General features: G+C 48.5%; 1 protein-coding gene and 1 long non-coding RNA gene across 3 annotated transcripts in view; one reads left to right on the top strand and one right to left on the bottom strand.

Moving 5' to 3' along the window:
- Positions 1-7,975: 7,975 nt before the first annotated feature.
- Positions 7,976-11,451, bottom strand: LOC127542123 (uncharacterized). Its single transcript, XR_007948549.1, has 2 exons — positions 9,371-11,451; positions 7,976-8,290 (listed from the first exon to the last, which is right to left on the bottom strand). It is a non-coding gene; the product is annotated as an uncharacterized LOC127542123 (long non-coding RNA).
- A 957-nt stretch (positions 11,452-12,408) lies between these two features.
- GLIS2 (GLIS family zinc finger 2) overlaps positions 12,409-18,681 on the top strand; it is a 45,349-nt gene continuing 39,076 nt past the window's right edge. Inside the window, exon 1 of one of the 2 annotated variants that reach the window (XM_051967643.1) lies at positions 12,409-13,407. The gene's annotated coding sequence lies outside the window, so the exon portion shown is untranslated. The remainder of the gene's footprint in view (positions 13,408-18,681) is intronic. The other variant, XM_051967633.1, reaches the window with a different exon arrangement.

Genomic DNA, 18,681 nt, shown 5'->3' with positions numbered 1-18,681 from the left:
ATATTTTTATAGTAGGAGTGACCCAAAGGTATGGGAGAGTCATTTACTGCCTAGTCCCTTAGAGAAAGAGAACCGTTCTTGAGCTTAATATCCCAAGGAATATCTAACATGTCCTGAAGACAAAAAAATAGGAGAAAGAAGAAGAAAATACCAAGTCCTGAGTCTCATAGGATCCAAACCCAAGAGTCCTCCCAAGAGCGTTACCATTTTAACAATCAGGACCCAGATTTATCACCTCTGTGACCTTTGACAAGGCACCTAAACTTTCAGTGATTCAGTTTCTTTTTCTGTAAAATTTTGGGCTTGGATTTGACTACCTATACAATCTCTTCTGGATCTAAAGCTGTGATAAAAAGTTTGAGAGAGGTGCAGGAGGTGATGAATCTGAGCAGAAATTTTACAAATTTGTCCTTTACTGTCAATTTTTGTTTTGTAACAATTGTGAAAAATTTAGTACAATATCTTTGATCTATTGACGTATATATATAAAATCAATAAAGTCTCCATAAATCCTAGCCCCTTAAAAAAAATCAAAACAAACAAACAAACAAAAAATCCACCAACAATCAGGATCCAAGTCCTGCGATTAGTATCAAACAATCAGAAAACAAAAACTAAGATCATAGGAATAAGAATGGAAAGGACCCTTATAGATCATCTAGTTTAACACCCCTCTTTTTACTGAGGACCAAGATAATTGTCTAAGGTCATATGTATCAGAGCTAGGATTTTAACCTAAGCTCTCAGACTGCAAGACTAAAATCAGATTTGGATCTGATTCTTTTTATTACATACTTTTATTACACATAAGCACTCAAGAGTGCTTAATACCTAACGTTTGTGGTGTTTCAGAATCCCCTGGTACCTACCCATGCTTAGATGTTTGGGTGACTGAATCAGTCTACCCTGAGAACAAGTTCTGCTTCTTTTTTGGTTGGGGTGTAGGCTGCAAGCTCTTCGTAATTCGAGGCCTGCCTGGCTGACATATCCTTTGTTAGCTCTCCTGAGCACTCAGCCATACACAGCTTTCCCCACTACACTCAGCAGGAATGGGCCTCATTCTTCCTCCCTCCCTACCCACTGCCACTCAAATAGGCTTCCAGGCCCTGGAGGGGTGACAAGTGCTTCCCAGTAGATAAAAGCATTTCCCTCTGGAGCAGATGTCAGTGGAGTTTCCAGGGGAGTCACATTCTCAAATGCATTGAGTGTGGATTGGACTGGGGATTTTAGAGCTTAAACTTCAGTGCCTGTAGCTCTGAGTCTGAGCAAAGGGTGTCAGGAATTTGTTTCTCTGCAGAGATGGCCCAGAGCATCTATGTGCCGGGTGTGATGCGTGCTCTGCAAAGTGGGTCATTGATTTATAGAATGTCAGAGCTGGAAGGGGCAGTCTTATGAAAAAGTCTCCAGGTTAAAGAAGAAACTTCTGCATGGGAAATGGGAAGATCTTAAAGTGATCACCAAGTGTGAGATAGTGGCACTGAGTTTGGGAATAAGAAGACCTAGATCCCCAATCTTGACAATCACTGTTTGACCCTGGGCAAATCAATTGACGCTTTTCTGGGTCTCAATTTCCCCATTTGTAAAGTAAGAAGGTAGAATTTGATGATCTCTGAAGAGAAAGCCACTCTGAACACTGTCCTAAGAATCTTTCCAACTCTAACGTCCTCTATTCTAAAAGCCCTTCTAACTCTGACAGTCAGTGCATGTCCCACGGTCCCTTCCAGCTGAGTCGATCAAAGGTTAATCAGCAAGCAATTAACCAGCAATTGCTGAGAGCCTACAACGCGCTAGCGCCCCACCATAGGGTGCGGACACAAACGAGACAGGCCCTCTCCTCAAGCCGCTTCCCGCCATCACAAGGACACTCGGTGCCCCAAGTCCCTAGCCAGTGCGGGGCAGTGGGGGTAGGGCGGGATAGGAGACGCGAGAGGCGCCGGAGGGGGTCCGTGCCCATCCTCTGGGCTTAGCTGGGCAGTCTTATTAGCGTATCCCCCGTCCCCGCCTTCAGGGTCCCGCTTCCCGGTCTCACACGTGCCTCGGCCGGGGTGGGAGGGGGAGCGGGAACGCTGGGGAAAGGGGTTTTCGGCTCCTACAAGGTCAAGTCTCTGGCCGAGCCTCCCGCTGAGTCGGGGGCCCGCCTGGGTGGAGGCCCCGGGGATGATTTGGGGGGCGGGGTAGCGTGTTGGCGGGGGGACGGACTGGCAGAACGCTGGACTCGCTCCCCTCTTGCCCACCCCTCCCCCCTGCCAGGCGGGCCTCCTACGTAGGGAGGAGCGGGGCGCGCGGCCAGCCCCGACCCAGGGGACGCCCCGCCCTTCCGCCCTCACCACCCCCCTTCTCCTCCCTCCGGCCCAACAGGGAGGCTAGATCATTAATATTCATGAGGCGCTGAACCGCGGCCAAGCGTGGGGGGAAGGGGTGGGACGTCTCATTACCGGTAGCCGGGGGAGGGGGAGCGGAGTAGGGGGTGAGGAGGAGTCTGGGAACAGCTGCGGTCCTCTCTTCCCCGGAGATCCCTCCAGGGCGGAGGAGGGGAGTCCAGAGCTCCGGGTCTCAGAGGGGGAGCTCCCTGTTTCCGCCTCCGGGAGGGAGTTTCCACTTGGTCACGTCTCAAAAATGTCCTCCCACCCCACTCTCCACTCCCCAAGGTGGTCTCCTCCCTCGAGGCCCGGGCGGATGGGAGGGGCTGTCCAGAGGGAAAGCGAAGGAGGGCGGGGGAGCCCAAAGAGGGGGCGGGGCGGGACCGGAGAGGTGCCAGGTTGCGTCCCCAGTCCTCCTGGGGTGTGGTCCAGGTTGGGCCAGACCCAGTTCTTTGGGGCGGGAATGGGACCCTTCAGCCTCCCACTCACTTAGAGGGGCGGATGCAGTTTTGCTTGTGACCTGGGAAGGTCTCCTTAGGAGGGTGTGATGCATTTCTGCGAATTGGGATTTTAATTCTGGGCATACCCATCCCCCTCCTCATCCCACCCCACTCCGCTGCCCCTCTGCTGAGGGACGTGAACTAGGTGATCTCTTCTATCCGTGACTGAACTGGGCAAAGGACAATTAACTTTGTCAGCCATGAAAGGAGACAGAAGTTTTCCCCCAGCTATAAAAGCTTTCGTCAACAGCGATTTTAGATTTACACATTGCTTTCTTTAGAACAACCTCTGCGAGAAAGGTCAGCTATTTGTCTTCATTTTTTAAGACAAACCACAGTCTCCGAGAGGTTAAATGATTTGCTCACGGTCACACAGCTATTCCGAAGTGTGGGAAGAAGGCTAGGCTTGAACCCGAGTCTTGGGATTCCCAAGTCCAACGTCCCCAATAAACCACTAGTCAACCATACTTTATCCTCGTGGTGGATAAAGGAGCTTCTCAACTTAACCACTCCACACGAGGTCTTTGAAATCCCCTGAGGATAAGTTTCCTCTGATCAGGTGAGCTTGGAAGGAGGGTGGAGACCCAGTAAGTGAAGCAGGCTGGCATTGCCAAGCAGAGCCGGTGCTTCTGGGCACACCCAAGCCTTGGGACCCATTCTATTGGCAGGTGGAGCTGGGTCATAAATGCTAGCCCCAGAGCAGTTCTCCGCTCTGACCTGGAGTCCTTGCTGGTATAATGTGTAAGGAGCAGCCAGGACTGAGAACTGCTTCCCAGAATAAACACCACACCCATTCTACAGCTCCCAGCGCTGAATATGGCAAGGACCCCGGGACACACACACACTCACAAAATGCTTCAAGGACTGGCTGGCCACAGGCATAGATATACACACACACAAACACAAGTGACCAGCCAGCACAAGGTTGATAAGTCACCCTGATCTCATTTTACTCAATTACTCTTTCTTTGGCATGGGCTCAGAGCAGGGGGGAATCTTTATTACAGGTTTTGATTCCTATTTGTCTCATATTCATTTTACTGTATTTTTCTACAAGCTACTCTGTCAGGAATGACTTCCCCGACTTACAATTTATCAGTTAATTATATTGTCTCCTCTTACTCACTGTTCTGTGTGTGTCTCATTTCCCCAACCATTCTAGGGGAAATAAACCTCAACTGGGAGTCTGAAAACTAGGATGCTATTCATCACTCTTCCATCAGCTATCTGCAAAATATGGGTGTGTGTGGAAGAGGGGGGAATCATATTCCAACATCTCCAAGCCCCTCCTGGCTCTGATATATTTTTCTCTCATTTTTGATTATAAACTCCTTGAAGTTAGAGACATTGTTTTCTAATCCATTTATCCCCAACCATGAGAAGCATAGGGTAAATTACAGAGTAATGTTGATGTGATATGATTTGGACACAAGTATACAAGAACCAGGTAATGAATATTTTCTAGATGGTATTCCCTACAGGCACAATTCTCTTTACTTTTTTATTGGGCATTTACTTTGTGACCTGCCCTATAGGGAGAAAGGGTGGAAGTAATATACTATATACACAGATATGTGGAAAAGGTCATTTCCAGAGGGAGAGAATACTAATAGGAGTATAGGAGAACACTTTAAATTTTGCAAGGCACTTTACAAATATATCTTCATTGTATTCTCATAACAACCTTGGAAGATAGTGCTATTATTGTCTTCATTTTACAGATTATTATTTACTATTTACAGCAACTGAGGCAAACAGAGGTTAAGTTCCTTGCCCAATGTCATACAGCAAATCAATTTTTTATAAAGAGATATAAAACACAGCTTTATTTAAGAATAACAATAATACAATATTTCTAAGGCACTGTGCTAAGTGCCTTACCAATACTATTTCATTTGATCTTCACAACAACACTAGGAGGTAGACTGTTATTTTCCAATTGAGGAAATTGAGGCAAATAGGTTGTATGAACTTAATCTCAAGTATTGAAACTCAGGCATTCCTGACTCCTGACTTGGTAATCTTTATCCACTACACCATCCAGCTGCCTACACAAAAGTGGGAAGTTAGAATGGAGAGCAATCCATTTTAATGAGAATGGAGAATATGTGAAGAATAGTGTGAAATAAGGTTATAAAGTCAGGTTAGAGCTAGATTATTGACCTCTTTGAATGCTAGACTAAGAAACTTGTGTTTTAGTCTAGATGTTATAGGGAGGCACTGGTGCTTCTTGAACAAGAGAAGGACAAGGAATTCTTTCCATATTATTTTGGCTTCTTTGTGGAGAATGAATAGGGAGAGGGAGAGACTGGAAGAAGGAAGTTCAATAAGGAGAGTCCTATAATAGTCCAGGTCAGGGGTGAGGAGACCATGAACAAGGATAAATGGGGAAAAAAGGATTGGATGGAGAAACCATATGGAGGTAAAACTGACAGGACTCGGCACCTGAAAGGGTGTAATAAAATCAATGATGATCTTGAGGTTATAAACCTGAGTGATTGGGCGAATGATATTGCCTCAACCAAAATGGGGGCAACCAGCAAAAGGGATGGTGGAGGTAGGGAAGATGATTGGTCAGAGGCAGTTTCACAATCTGGGTAGAGATTGAAGCCGGAACCATTTAAGCAGAAAGAATGATGAGATAATTTCAGTCTGATCAAGTGGGATCTATATAGAAGAGAGAGGGAGAACAACAACAAGCTGCTTCCTTAATGTTCTCTGAAGCCAGTAATAAGTGTCTGTTATGCATAAGGTGCTGTCCAGTGGGAAACAAAAAGATTAGTCTCTTCCCATATGAATAAGACAGGTAAGTAACTAAACAAGAATGTTCCAATCTAGCAGTTTGAGCACTAGGCATTCTGGAGACAGAAGGAAATAAGACTGGAAGGAGGAGGAGTGGTTCTTGAACTGGCTACTGAAGGCTGTGTCCTCCTCCTTATGTCACCTTGGGTCAGCAGGGGAAAAGGGCACTGCCTCCAGATTCCTAGTGCAGATGGTTACTTCTTCCAAACAGAACGAAAGCCTAGAGCACCCTGGGAATGGATAAAGATACACTCTAATTGCCAGATCCAGTTTCAGTGTTTAGTAATTTGGTGTAGAAGGCAGTGCCTTAGCTTTAGAAGTTGAGGAGCCCTGCATTTGACTCCTGCTTTTTTGATCCCAGGCTAGTTATCCTTCCTCCATTTCTTCAGTTTTTCCGTTTCAGATGCCAAATCTTGTCGATAACAGTTCCTGAGTCTGTTCACTTCTCTCCATGAGCACTGCCACCATTCTGATTCAGCTCTCATCACCTTTCTTTCTGTCTGTCGGTCACAGTCAGACATTGATGTGACATTGATGTGATCTATAACTTGGGGTTTGTCACCAAATGATGGCAGACACCAAAAGTTGGGGTTCGCTCATGTAAAGAATTCAAAAGATAGATTTGGCAAAAGGTAGATTTATTTAGGGAAGAGGTTATAGACAAAATGCAGGGATACAATAAACACCTGGAATGGTAAATATGGAATAGAGTGGGAGAGCCTGTGAAAGACAAGTTCCTCAGTGGAACTCACAATTACCCAGTAGAAAGGGAGCATGCCATGGGGGTGGGTCATGCCCTTAGCTGGCAGGTTAAATCCTGAAATGGACTTAGCACCCTAAAATTGGTTGGCTGTAAGAAGTGGGGTTGAGAAGCATAATGGAGATAGGGGAGGTACCACTAGGCAAGGAGGGGGATAAAAGAGAAAAACACAAGTCAGTCAGAGTGCTGTGGCAGGCTGACCCAAAGGACGATAGCAGCCATGGGATGACCCATAAGTAGATTTTATAGGAACAATTTAACTTCATGGACATGGCTGGGATTCCTGACAGGACATGCAAGGTGAGACTGCTTGAGACCCCCTATAGAGAATGGGTCTCAGGGGTTTGACCTAACTTGGATTTCAGATGGGAGATGGGACCACCTCCCCAAAGGATGGCAATAAACTGATTTCTATCAGAACCTTTTGTCTTTTTGCCTCAAGAATCAATTCTTTAGTTTCTCTTATATTCTCAATTTTCAGGGTCTCAACATCACGGAAATAAAATTATGACATGCAAGTGAATTGGATTTCAGTGGGGGAGGGCTGTGCAAGGTCACCTGCCTCACTTTCCCCTCCAGAGCCATCTGAGTCCAGTGGCCAGATAGAGATCAGGACCACTGAAGATGGCCCTGGACACAATGGGAGACCTTGACCTTTTTAAGCTAAGATCTTCAGCAGGTTGCAGTTTGAATTCATAAAGATGAGTCTTCTTGATTCCAAGCTCAGTGCTCTATTCACTACATCACCTAAGTTGCTCTTGTAGCTATATCTGGTGTCTCTCAAATAGAACATAAGCCTTTTGAGAACAGGATCAATTTGTTTTTCCAGCATTTAGCACAGTGCTTGGTACCCCATGGGCACTTAAATGCTCGATTGGTTCCTCTTCTCTAAAATGGTGATCATAATAATACCTGAAGAACTTCTTTTGCAAGGTTGCTAGGAAAGTCTGGTGAGATAATGGATGTAGATTGCTTTGTAAACCAAAAAGGGTTATGTAACTGTCAGGTCTTATTATTAATGTTATTTTGAAGGAACATGGTCTTTCCCCTGCCATGGCCTAATGAAAAAAAGCCAAAGTAGCCTCCAATAGCAGGCAGTGTTTGGGGCACAGGAAGTACAGGTTCAGCTAAGGATTTTGAACCTCCTGTTGCTGGCAAAGTTATTGGAGCTGGGCCCTAGCAAGGTTCTAACAAGTTCTCTGCTCTGAGGTTTCCCAAATGCCAAAGAGAAACCCTGCTGGGGGTACACACAATAGCTCACAGTTAAGGAGAGCAAGCAGCCTGACTATGGATATGGAGAAATGGTTGGCAGTAAAACAGATCCTATATCACCAAGTTTAAGTGTTGGGTTTGGGAAGGGATTTAAAAATCTGGTTAGTCTCACCCTCTCTTTTAATTAAGGAGGAAACTAAACCCCAAAAGTAGTCTCTAAAATCAGAAGCATGTTCATGACAGAGCTGAAACTAATTCTCTCTAGGTTGCGTCCACTTTTTTCCTTATGCCTCATAGAACTACTTCTTAATGCATTGCACATAAAAATTGAACAGTCATCATTTATAATAATTCCTTTTGTTTATTTAGAAAAAGTTTCTATTTTTAAATTTTTAAAAAAATAATTATTGCTCTTTTGTTTTTTAAAACATCACAATAGTTATCCCAAACATCTTTCCCTTTCCCCTTCCAAAGAGCCATTTCACATGACAAATATAATTTTTTTTTTTTTTTTTTTTTGCTGAAGCATTTGGGGTTAAGTAACTCGCCCAGGATCACACAGCTAGGAAGTGTTTAATGTCTGAGGCTACATTTGAACTCAGGTCCTCCTGACTTCAGGGCTGGTGCTCTATCCACTTTGACACCTAGCTGCCCCTCTGAAAAATAGAATTTTTAGAGAAGAAAAAAAAAAAATCAGCAAACTTATTGGTACACTGAAAAAGTCTGAAAACATGGAATATATTAAGTTGTGGACCTCCCATTTCCATGAAGGGGTAGGTTGGGAGTATTTTCTCATTGCTCTTCATTTTAGTTTTGCTTAATAGTTATGACCATCACATTTATTTATGATTTTTTGCTATGTAGTTGTTCTTTCCATTGATATTGTTATAGTCACTGTGCATACTGTTTTCTTGGTTCTGCTTACTTTATTTTGCATCAGCTCATATAAATCTTTCCATGCTTCTTTGTATTCATCACACAGAGTAATATTCTATTGCATTTATGTGCCACAATTTATTTAGCTATTCTCCGAGCTCTGAGAATCATTTGCACAGAGATGATATTGAACCCCTGGGACCTGATGACATCATTGAGTGACAGAGTGAAGAAAAAAAAAAGAGAAGGTGCAGGATACAACCTTAGGCTTGGATACCCATGGTTAGTAGATGTGAAGTGGATGACCAGCAAAGGAGAGGAAAGCAACAGTCAGACACAGAACCTGGAATGTGTCAGTGTCATGAAAACCCAGAGATGTAGGATGATATTGTGCCAGAGGTCAAGAAATATATATTTGAGAAAAGACCATTGGATTTAGCAATTACGAGATCATTGGACAAATGAGGAACCAATTGAAGAGAGGTGAAGGGAACTACCCATTATCACACAATGTTAGAAGTAGGAGTCAACACTTATTTACTAGCTCCAAGTTCAATGTTCTTTCTACTTCAAAACTGTTCCTAATGATAAATTTCTGTTCATTTTCTTATTTGGTTATAAATATGTTTTATTTTCCACAACTGTTGAGTCTCTAAAAAAAGGTTACATATTTAACTACTGTATGACAAATACTACTTTAAATGCACTGGAGTGAATAGGTGATACCCATTCATAGGAAATCTATGAAATATCTTTTTGTAAACTGCAACCCAATCCTTCCCCCAAATTATTCTCTTTGTTAACTCTAAATTTACAATTTATTTCAAGGATGGCTTGAGGGGGAAGGGGAAGAGATTTACCTTCATTTTGATTCCCTCTCAGTTATCAAATGCTTTACTTCCTATTGGGGGAAAAAAAAAGATTCCTTATCAGGACGAATTTTTTGTTCTCATTCCTCAGGGTTCCAAAATATGACTGCTGAAGTACTCCCCAGTCCACCTGCTGAGGAAGGCCATAAAGGACAGTGAAAATACTGGTTGATTTCCAATGAGGTTTTAATTGGGTTCAAATCCTGGCTAAGTTATTTATAACTTGTGTTATCTTACTTAAATCTCTTTACTTTGCTGGGTCTTAATTTCCCTTTGAAATGAAGTATTTGGACTAGATAAATTTCTTTCAGTTCTAAATTTATGTTCCTTGCATATATTTCTAGCCATTTCTTCATTGTAAGCCTATGCTATCTCTAATGTAAATGTGGATTGGCTAGGGGGGAAAAGGTTAATTATTTTAACATAACCATCTCCTGCTTACTCCCAATAGTAAGAGGTGGTAGGTAGTCTATAGATAACACAGATAAACCCATTCACCTTTGTTTTTCCAATACATTATGATTCTGATTGGAGAGTCTTTGGATTTGAGATTCATTCCCTGGTAGCTGTGTGACTTTGGAGGCCTCAATTCATTATCTATAGCCTCAATTTGTTTAGCTGGAAAATGGGAACACTAATTGTATTACATCAAATGAGGGTGGGGGTGGGGGAACGACAACTTTCCACTATTACAATCCTCAATAAAGTATAATCTTGGAAAATGGTCTGGGTCCCAGTCACCTGCCCATTGTCACAGTGACATAAATGTCAGAGATACAATTCCAACCTAGGTCTTTCTGACTTGGAGTGCAACACAATATATGTACTTCTCCCTACTTTAAAGTGTGTATCACTTGCCATTCTTAGGCGATCTCCCATCTAGGTACTATATTTGAGCAAAGTGTTATAAATCTTAAGTAATTCTCCTAAGGTAGGATATATCTTCCTAAAAAGCAGTATGAATTGGGGGCAACTAGATAGGGGCAATGGATAGAATGCCAGACCCAAAGTCAGGAGGAAATGAGTTCAAATTTGGCCTCAGACACTTCCTGGCTGTGTGAATAGTATGATTTGTTTATGCTAATATCAAAGCATGCTGTATTTTTCTGAGTCCAAGACTAAGGAATATGGGACAGGGAGTGGGGAAGTATACTGTGGAATAAGGGTTTAACAAAAAGGGGTGGTGGGGAGCTAAAGCCACAGATAATAAACAAAGTAGTTAATGAACATGGAGATGCCTGGAAATGGGCTATATCAGTTCAGGCAAAAGCTGTTAATAAATATAAACATGCATAAATATAATACATAGCAAACAGAAATTTTTTTTAGAAATTGTTTTAAATTGGAGGGAGTCAGCCCCAAAGCTCCCTCTATTGGCTTGGATAATGGAAAGTTATTGGCTAATTTCTCTTAAAGTCAGTCACTTCAACTGCTAGCTCCTTCCTGAATGTAGGGTGAGGAAGCACTGCCCTCAGTATAGAGGTACTCTATTGTGGTCAGGTCATAGGAGGTTCCTGGAAGACAGCAGACCAGAAGGGTACACAATGGGGAAGTGCCAGGACTGAAGAAGAGAACCTCAAAGATGAACAGGAGGTCACAGCTTCAAAGCCAACAGGGAGGAAAAACAGCAACATCGCACCAAAGATTTTCCTTCACCGATTAGTGCATTTGCACAGAAAAAAAGGCCAGAAAGCATTGGCTAAGTACACGACATACTCATTCTGTGACTTCATGGATGTAGGAGTTCTGTAGAACCTCCTCCCCACATATGCAGTGGGCAACAAGTGTGGATAATTTATGATCTGAGCTCCCTGGGGCGCTTAGACGTTAGACAAGTTGTCCATGGTCACCCAGTAAAGGGGGTGGACTTTCTCCCTGGGTCAGCCCTGCAACTATTATGCCAGGCTGTCCCACACATATACATATGTATATGATATTAAAGATGAGGCACATAAAAGTGATTTATCTCATATAGGTATTTGTATACACAAAGAGATATGTGTGTATATGTATATATGTATATGGAGAAAGATAAGGTCTCATTTGTTCTGGTGCCTTATTTTGTCTTAATATATTTTCTTTTGCTCTAAGTGTTATGGCTAGATCTGTAAAAGCTGAAGTGGCCCAGGTCTCTCTGGTCCCCCTGATTACCGTTCCCTGCCCCCACCCCTCCCCCTCTGGGTACCTCCTCTTTCAGTGCACACTGTGGGGCTGTTTTCTCCTGAGACCCAGACTGTCAAAGCTCCAACTTTGGGAACATCTGGCCTTTTGCTCTTCACTACCCCAGAGGCACAGAAGGTTTCCTGTCCTGATAAGATTATGGAAAATTAAAGCTCACAGGAATTCCTTCCAGACCAGACTCGAGACAAGGAAACTGAGGCCTGGAGGAAATAGGGAGGTAACTGGCCAAGGTCAGAACCCGAGGAACCAAAGACGCCTCAGTGTAAGACGGCTGGACCCATCTCCTCGTTGGGAGGAGTAAACAGTTTTTGCCTGCCTTTTCCCAGATAGAGCTAACCCCCAAGGAAAACAGTATGATGGAAGCTGCGCTGTTCCAACCCATACCTTCTCCCCTCCCCCTGTCACCCAGTTAGGGGAACCACCCTCCCGGGGCTCTCCCCCCGACCCCGTCCCGTCTGATCTCCCATCCCAGACAGCTCAGCCGCCGCCGCCCGCAGCCACCGCCACACTCAATTCTATCTAAGCCGCTGCTGCAAACCTCCAGTTTCCTCCTCCAGCTGCCTGACTGCCTCCTCCTTCCCTCCCACGGTCTTTTCCTCCCCTCTCGGGTCCGCTCTGGGGCTTTTCTTTCCAGTCTTTTCAGATGTTCCCTCCCCACCCCGGCCCCCGCCAGGCCCCTTAGGAGCTCCTTCCCTCCCAGATCGCCCTATACCCCTTCAGCTCCTACCTAGCCTGCCATCCCCTCTTTCCCACCCTTTCCAGCTTCCCTCGAGGTCTGAGCTCCCCCGAGTTCCCCCACCCCATCTGGCCTGCGGACCCCCACCCCCTAGCTCTCCAGCACCCGGGTTTCCCTGAGGGTGGGGGCGGTGCTCTGGTCCCCACCCCCTCCCCCCTGCTCCGGGCAGTACCCGCCTCTTGCCTGTGTCCTAGCGCTGCCCTCCGGCCGGGGGCGGGGCTCCAGGGTGGGGGGGTGAGGGGAGGGACCTTCGAAGAAGTGGGGGGGGCATGCGCTGAGCAGCCCGGGGCGGGCTCTGCCGGGCCTAGGAGGATGGGGCTGAAACTGATCAGAGCTGGTCCATTTCAGACAGCTCTGCAGGGCTGTGATAAATAAGGGGGGGGGGGGGAGAAGAAAAGCCCACTCCCCTTTCTCTCTACCACCTCCCCCCACCTCAAACAGGCAGGCGCCTCTAATTCACACAAACCCCCTTCCCCTTAACGACGCTCTCTTCCAAGCCGGGAAGGGGGAGTAAAGACCCCAGCACCATCAGCACCAACAGCCCCAGCACCAGCGCATAGTCGCCCCCGCTTCCTTCATTCCCAATCTCCAAGCTCGGCCGCGGGCGTCTTCCCTGGCCAGCCCAGCCTCCGCTGCTCGGGCCACTGGCCTGGGGAAGACGGGTTTGCAAAGAGGACGCCCCCCGCCTGCCTGCCTCCCTCCCTGCGTCTCTCTCCTTCCCTCCTCCCTCCTCCTCTGTCTCTCCCTCCCTTCTTTCCTCCTCCTCCTCCTCCCCTCCGTCCCTCCTCCCCTCTCTCTGTCTCTCTCCTTCCCTTCTTCCCTCCGTCCCTCCCTCCCTCCCTCCCCTCCCCAAGACATCCCCTCACGACCGGGCGGCTGCCACCTTTCCCCAGCCCGAGCTGCAGATGTGGCGGAGCGGCGGGGCGCCGGGCGGCCGTGCCAGGGGAGCCAGCAGCGCCTTCTGAGCCCCGCGGCCGCCTTGCCCCCCGAGCCGCCATCCTCTCCCCCCTCCCCCTTCCCTAGCTCCCCTCCCCGACCGCAGGAGCCCGCAGCCCAGAGAGAGGACCTAAACCCGGCTCGCCGCCGCCGCCCGGGGTCCCTCCAGCTAGAGGTAAGACACTTTATCGGGCAGGGAGAGGCTGGGTGGGGGGCGGGCGGGAATCGGTCCTCTTTCGTGCTGCTACCTACCCCCAAGCCCCTCTCCGGATCGAGACCCCTGTCCCCCTGGAGCGAGAGCCTGGGCGCTCCAGGCTTTTTTCGGACCGTCGGACTGGGGACCCACGGAGCTGGCCCGGGAGGGGAGGCTGCAGTCCCGGAGGGTCGCCTCTCCTCCCCCTCCCCCTCTCGCCGCTCCTCACCTCGGGCTATTGTGAACCCTCACCGAGGCCCCTTCACTTGCCGGAGCCGCTGCAAACTTCGGCGGGGAAGTTCAGCGCCTCCCCCCCTCGCCCCACGCTGTGTTCGGGGGACGGAGGGAGGGGACACGTTTTGGGGAAGAAGGGGGTGGTGGCAGGGATCGCAGGAGGGGACTTGGAGTCGGGTCAAGAAGTTGGCTGGACCCTAAACCAGCCCCTCCCCAGGGCAGTGAATGAACTGCTTTTTCCAGGAAGCGTTTTTAAGGGTTTCTCTTTTTCTTTGGGGGAAAAAAAAATCTTAATCCCCCAATCTTCCTCCCCTGCCATTCTTCTCTCCTTTTCCCCCCTCCTAGTAGCAGCCAGATGCCCAGGCTCTGTACCTTGCTTTTCCTTCCATAGACTCAGACAGGCAGGCCCCTGGGGACCGTCAGGACCCCTCCGGATGGCCAGCTGAGAGGGGCCCAGGGGAGGGGGAAACGGGGAAGCGTTTTCTCCAAGGGATTAAGATGAAGTAGAATTCTGCAGCCCCCTTCAGCGAAGAAAGCCGGAGAGGGAGAGGGAGGTGGGGGTAGCTGTGCCAGGCACTTGTTCAGTCACCGAGATTTCGGCTCTCCCTTACTAGGCCAGGTAGGGATGGGAGCTCTCCTGAGCTCTCTCGGGGCTAGGGCCTGGGTACCCTTTTCCTTCCCAGCACACCCTGGGATGCAGTGAGGGGACTGGAAGCCGAGGAGGAAGATCGGTCGGTCCCGAATTGCCTCTACCTGGAAATCAGTGTATAGGAGAGCCAAGAAGAGGCTGGCTTGGTCAGGGCTGGGGGAGAGGGATGAGGGAGTGTGGCAGGTGCATACCCAGTGAAGGGAGGTACCTCCCCTGTTCCTGACTTACCCCAGGTGGAACCGAGGTGGGGATAGAGATGAAATTTGGCTGGCACCTGGAGTCCCTGGCTGGTTGCCCTTCCGGAACCAGGGAGTCCCCATGGCTGATTTGGAGCTCCAGAACATTAATTAGCAAGGCAGTTTTTTTCTAAAGAGAGAGACTGGCTGTGCCGTGCCTCTTTGTGTCTGTGTATGGGAGTGTTGCCCTTGTGCCTGTGCTGGGCCACTCTCCGGTGACATTTGGAGTCGGGCGATGATGCTGGGAAGACACCTGGGCCCGCTGCCATTCCGACCCTATAGCTGATCTCCTCCCAGATTAACCTGGCTCTGGCCCCAAACTTGAAGATCAAGGAGACGGGCAAGACTGAATGAGAGTTTGACAATAAATCTAACTCAGCCAGGCAAGTGCTGGGTCCTGGCAAGGCCCCGGAGGCTGGGTGTGTGGGGTTTCTCCCCAGTTCTTTTGCAGACTGGGTGGCTGGCCCGGTCCTCCGGGTATGGGGCAGCGGCAGAGCCTGAGCAAGAACCCGACCCCCTCATACCATTTTCTGAACATCCCATTCTTCAGAATTTTACACTGACATTCGGAGGAGGCGGAAGCTTAGGGCTGTGTTGGCAGGACCGAGTCAGAGCTGGAAGAGACCTTTAGCAGTGCTCTAGGCCAGCTTCGTCCTCTTACAGATGGGGAAAACTTTGACCAAGAGCAGTGGACGGACTTCCCCGGGGCCTAGCCAGCCTTCTACTCTTCCTCTTCCCCAGCCCCTTCTGGGCTTCCCATCCAGGACTGACCACAGCTGTTCAAACCCAGATTACAGCAGGAACCACAGGCCCCAGAAACCAAGCAACACCCTCCCCCTAGTGACCTCCGTGCACTCTCCCTTCCCCCTGCCTCTCCTCCCCAGTCTGGGCCCCAGCCCCTCTGCTGAGTGACCTGACCTGCCTGCTGCCCTCGGCAACCCCTTGCGGGAGGATGGGTTAGGGGAGGGGCCGTACCTGGTGGGGGGTGGGAGGTGGTCCGGCCTGTGGGGCTCCTGGGGCCCTGGAGCACTTCCCTCTTTACCCCCTCCCCTCCCCGTGGGCTCTATCCCAGACAGCCTGTGTATGGTAAGAGTAATGAGGTGCAGCCTCGGTCCCCCTATGTAGGGGCCAGTCAGGGAGCTTCAGCTGCCATCTGGGCAGGAGAGGGAGGAGCCTTTCGAGGCTCCAAGGGCCTCCTGGAGCCGGGCTTTGACCCTACCATGGGACACTGAGGAATCCTGTGGCCCTCAGGTCCGGCTCAGTGAAAGCGGGCTCTTCTCCCCCACTCTATCTCCCAAAGCTGCTGTTAGTGCTGACCCCCTGACACCAGCCCCCTCCCTCCCTCCCGCCCCTCTCTTCCTTGCTGTCTCTGACCTTTGACCTTCAGCTTTAAATCCCTCCAGCTGGGGCTCCTTAGCCCCTGAGTGAACCTGGCCAAATCCCCCTGGTGGGGCCTCTCCCAGCTCCCTCCCTGGCTGCTGCTTCTCCTCGGAGAGAGGGACACCTGCCAGCCCCTCCTACTCTGATTGAGGGGGGAGGGAAGGCAGAGGAGGAGAGCGGGCTGCCAGGGAAGCCAGACAGTGAGTCACCCCCACTTCCAGGCACCGGTCCCCCACCGCTTCGGCAGCAGTGGCTTTCGGGGCCAGGCCATTTAGGGGAGAGGGCTCAGGCAGCAGATGTGGGGAGGAAAGAAAAGGGAGGGCATTGTCAGAGATACCCCCACTTCTCAGATATCTGTGGGCTGGGGCTGAATCACAGAATCCAAAGGCCTCATTTAAACTCCAGCCCCTTCCTCCCAGGACCCCCTCCTCAGTTTATTTTAAAAGTCAGAGCTGTAAATAAATAGATAGGATTCCCTCTTCCTCTCTGGGCTCTGAGGGGGAGTGTCTTCCCCACCCCCAAGCTCCCAGAGAATTTGAGCACTATCAGGGAAGACTGTTTTCCTGACCTGTTTTTCCAAAGCCCTGAATTTCCCCAAGGAAATGGGGGCAGAACTTGGGACAGGCCCCCCCAAGGCGCAGGAAGCTAGGGAGGGTCTTTGAGCCCCGCTGGAAGGGGTCTGCTCCCACGGATGAGGTTCCCCGAGGGGGCCCTGCCCTGCGAGGAGCTCTCCCCCAAGGTCCCCGGCCTCGAGTTTGGCACCTTTCCCAGAAGTCCAAGCAGGTGTCAGGGGCCTCCTCCCCTCGTGGGGCAGAGATCCAGGCAGCAGGGGGTGGGGTGGGGGGGAGAAGGAAGAGGGGAGGGGGAAAGAACTCTGCCCTTTCCTGCCCTTCCCTCTGCAGACACACACTGGCAGGAACGTCCCTGCTTTCTCTCTTCCCCAGCCGTGTGGTTCAGTGATGCTCCGGACGGGGCACTGGATTCACAGGCAGGACTGGGTTCAAGATGCCTATAATTGGAGAGAATATTTGCCTTCCCTCCCTTAGAGGGAGGGAAATTAAAGGGAGAGGTCAAAGGGGGATGGCATAAGTCCTTCATAAAATGTCAAGAAATATCAGCTACTATTATTATTATTTTGCTGAGGTAATTGGGGTTAAGTGACTTGCCCAGGGTCACACAGCTGGGAAGTATTAAGTGTCTGAGGTGGGATTTGAACTCAGGTCCTCCTGACTCCAGGGCTGGTGCTCTACCCACTGCGCCACCTAGCTGCCCCCATTATTCTTTACCTACAATGCCCCAGCTTGGGATAGAAGTAGGGGACCAGACATGCCATTGGGCTGAAGCTTTGGCCTCTGGGGAAGACATACTTGACAGGGAGCCCGAAGGAGGCTGTCTTCTGGGTTCCCTGCCCTTTATCCAGTCCCACTGGCTCTGCCTTGGCTCTTCCTCCATAAGTCACTCCTGTGCCTCCTCACTCTTGCTCCCTAGCAGAGTTCTGTTTTTGCCCGCTTCCCTCACTTTTCCAGCCATTCGGTTAATTCTACAATTATTCCATTTCTCTGCAATATCTTTCATTTGTCCCCTCTCTCATTCCAGTGGCCACCACCCGTGGCTAGGCCCTCATTAGTGCCTGACTGGACTATTGCAATAACCTCTTAATGGCTCTCTAGCCTCCACTTTCTTATCCCTTTCTAATCTATCCCCTATCCAGCTGCCAGATGAATTCAATTCAATTTAACCAACATCTATTAAGCACCTACTGTGGTCAGAGCACTTGTGCTACAAGTAGATGGGGCCGAGTCCCGGGGCTCGTATGGCATTTATATTCTAGGTGGGCGTGGGCAACCCATCCACAGATAATTTGCTATTCCTTCCAGGATTTCCATCTCCTATTTCCAGGGCTTCTTCATTCCCCCTCCCTCCTCATTCCTATCTCTGGAACCCCTAGTTTCTTTCAAAACACCATCCAACCATCATTTCTAGTGCTTGGCCCTTTGTAAGTGCTTAATACATATTTATTGATTATTGACTATTTTTTGACCTTCAAAGGCTCTTTTCTGATGGTTTAGTTTGTGTATAGCTCCTCTTTTCTTTCCACAAGTAACTTGAATAATTTTGTTTATTTTTATATGTATACATGTCTCCCCCAATAAAATGGGAGCTCTTTGAGTAGGTGGAATTCCATTTTGTCTTTGGATCCCTGGCTCTTAGTAGAGTTGGTATAAAAAAGGTGCTTAATAAATGCTTAATGATTGATTGTTATGAGAAACAATTCAATGTGACAAATAATAAGCTCTGGAAGAGATACAAAATTTGGATCTGACGTGGTCTCTGCAAGTTAGATGGGGTAGTGGGTAGAGGGTGGAATTCAAGTCAGAAAGATCTGAGTTCAAATTTAAATTCAGACACTTAGTAGCAGAATGACCCTGCACAAACGGCTGCCTGCCTCAGTTTCCTCATTTGTAAAATAAGGATAATAGCACCTCCCTTTCAGAGATGTCAGGAAGATAAAATGAGATACTCTATGAAATGCTTTGCAAACCTCAAGGTGCTCTATAGATGTTAGCTCTTGTGGAGCTTATTGTCTGGTAAAGGCATAGGATAGAAACAAATCATTATGATAAACATTATAGTAAGTCCACTAAAATACAAAGCAAAATGCTCCAAGAGATCTGAGGGGCAGGGGGATCTGAAGGATTTGTGCAGGAGGTGCTACTGGAGTTGACTTTTAAAAGATGGGTAGTAAAGAAGGGAGGA

Source organism: Antechinus flavipes, chromosome 1 (genome assembly GCF_016432865.1).
Source record: "Antechinus flavipes isolate AdamAnt ecotype Samford, QLD, Australia chromosome 1, AdamAnt_v2, whole genome shotgun sequence".
NCBI lineage: Eukaryota > Metazoa > Chordata > Mammalia > Dasyuromorphia > Dasyuridae > Antechinus > Antechinus flavipes.
The sequence above is the reverse complement of the archived record's forward strand: the minus strand, read 5'-3'. Positions and strand labels throughout refer to the sequence as shown.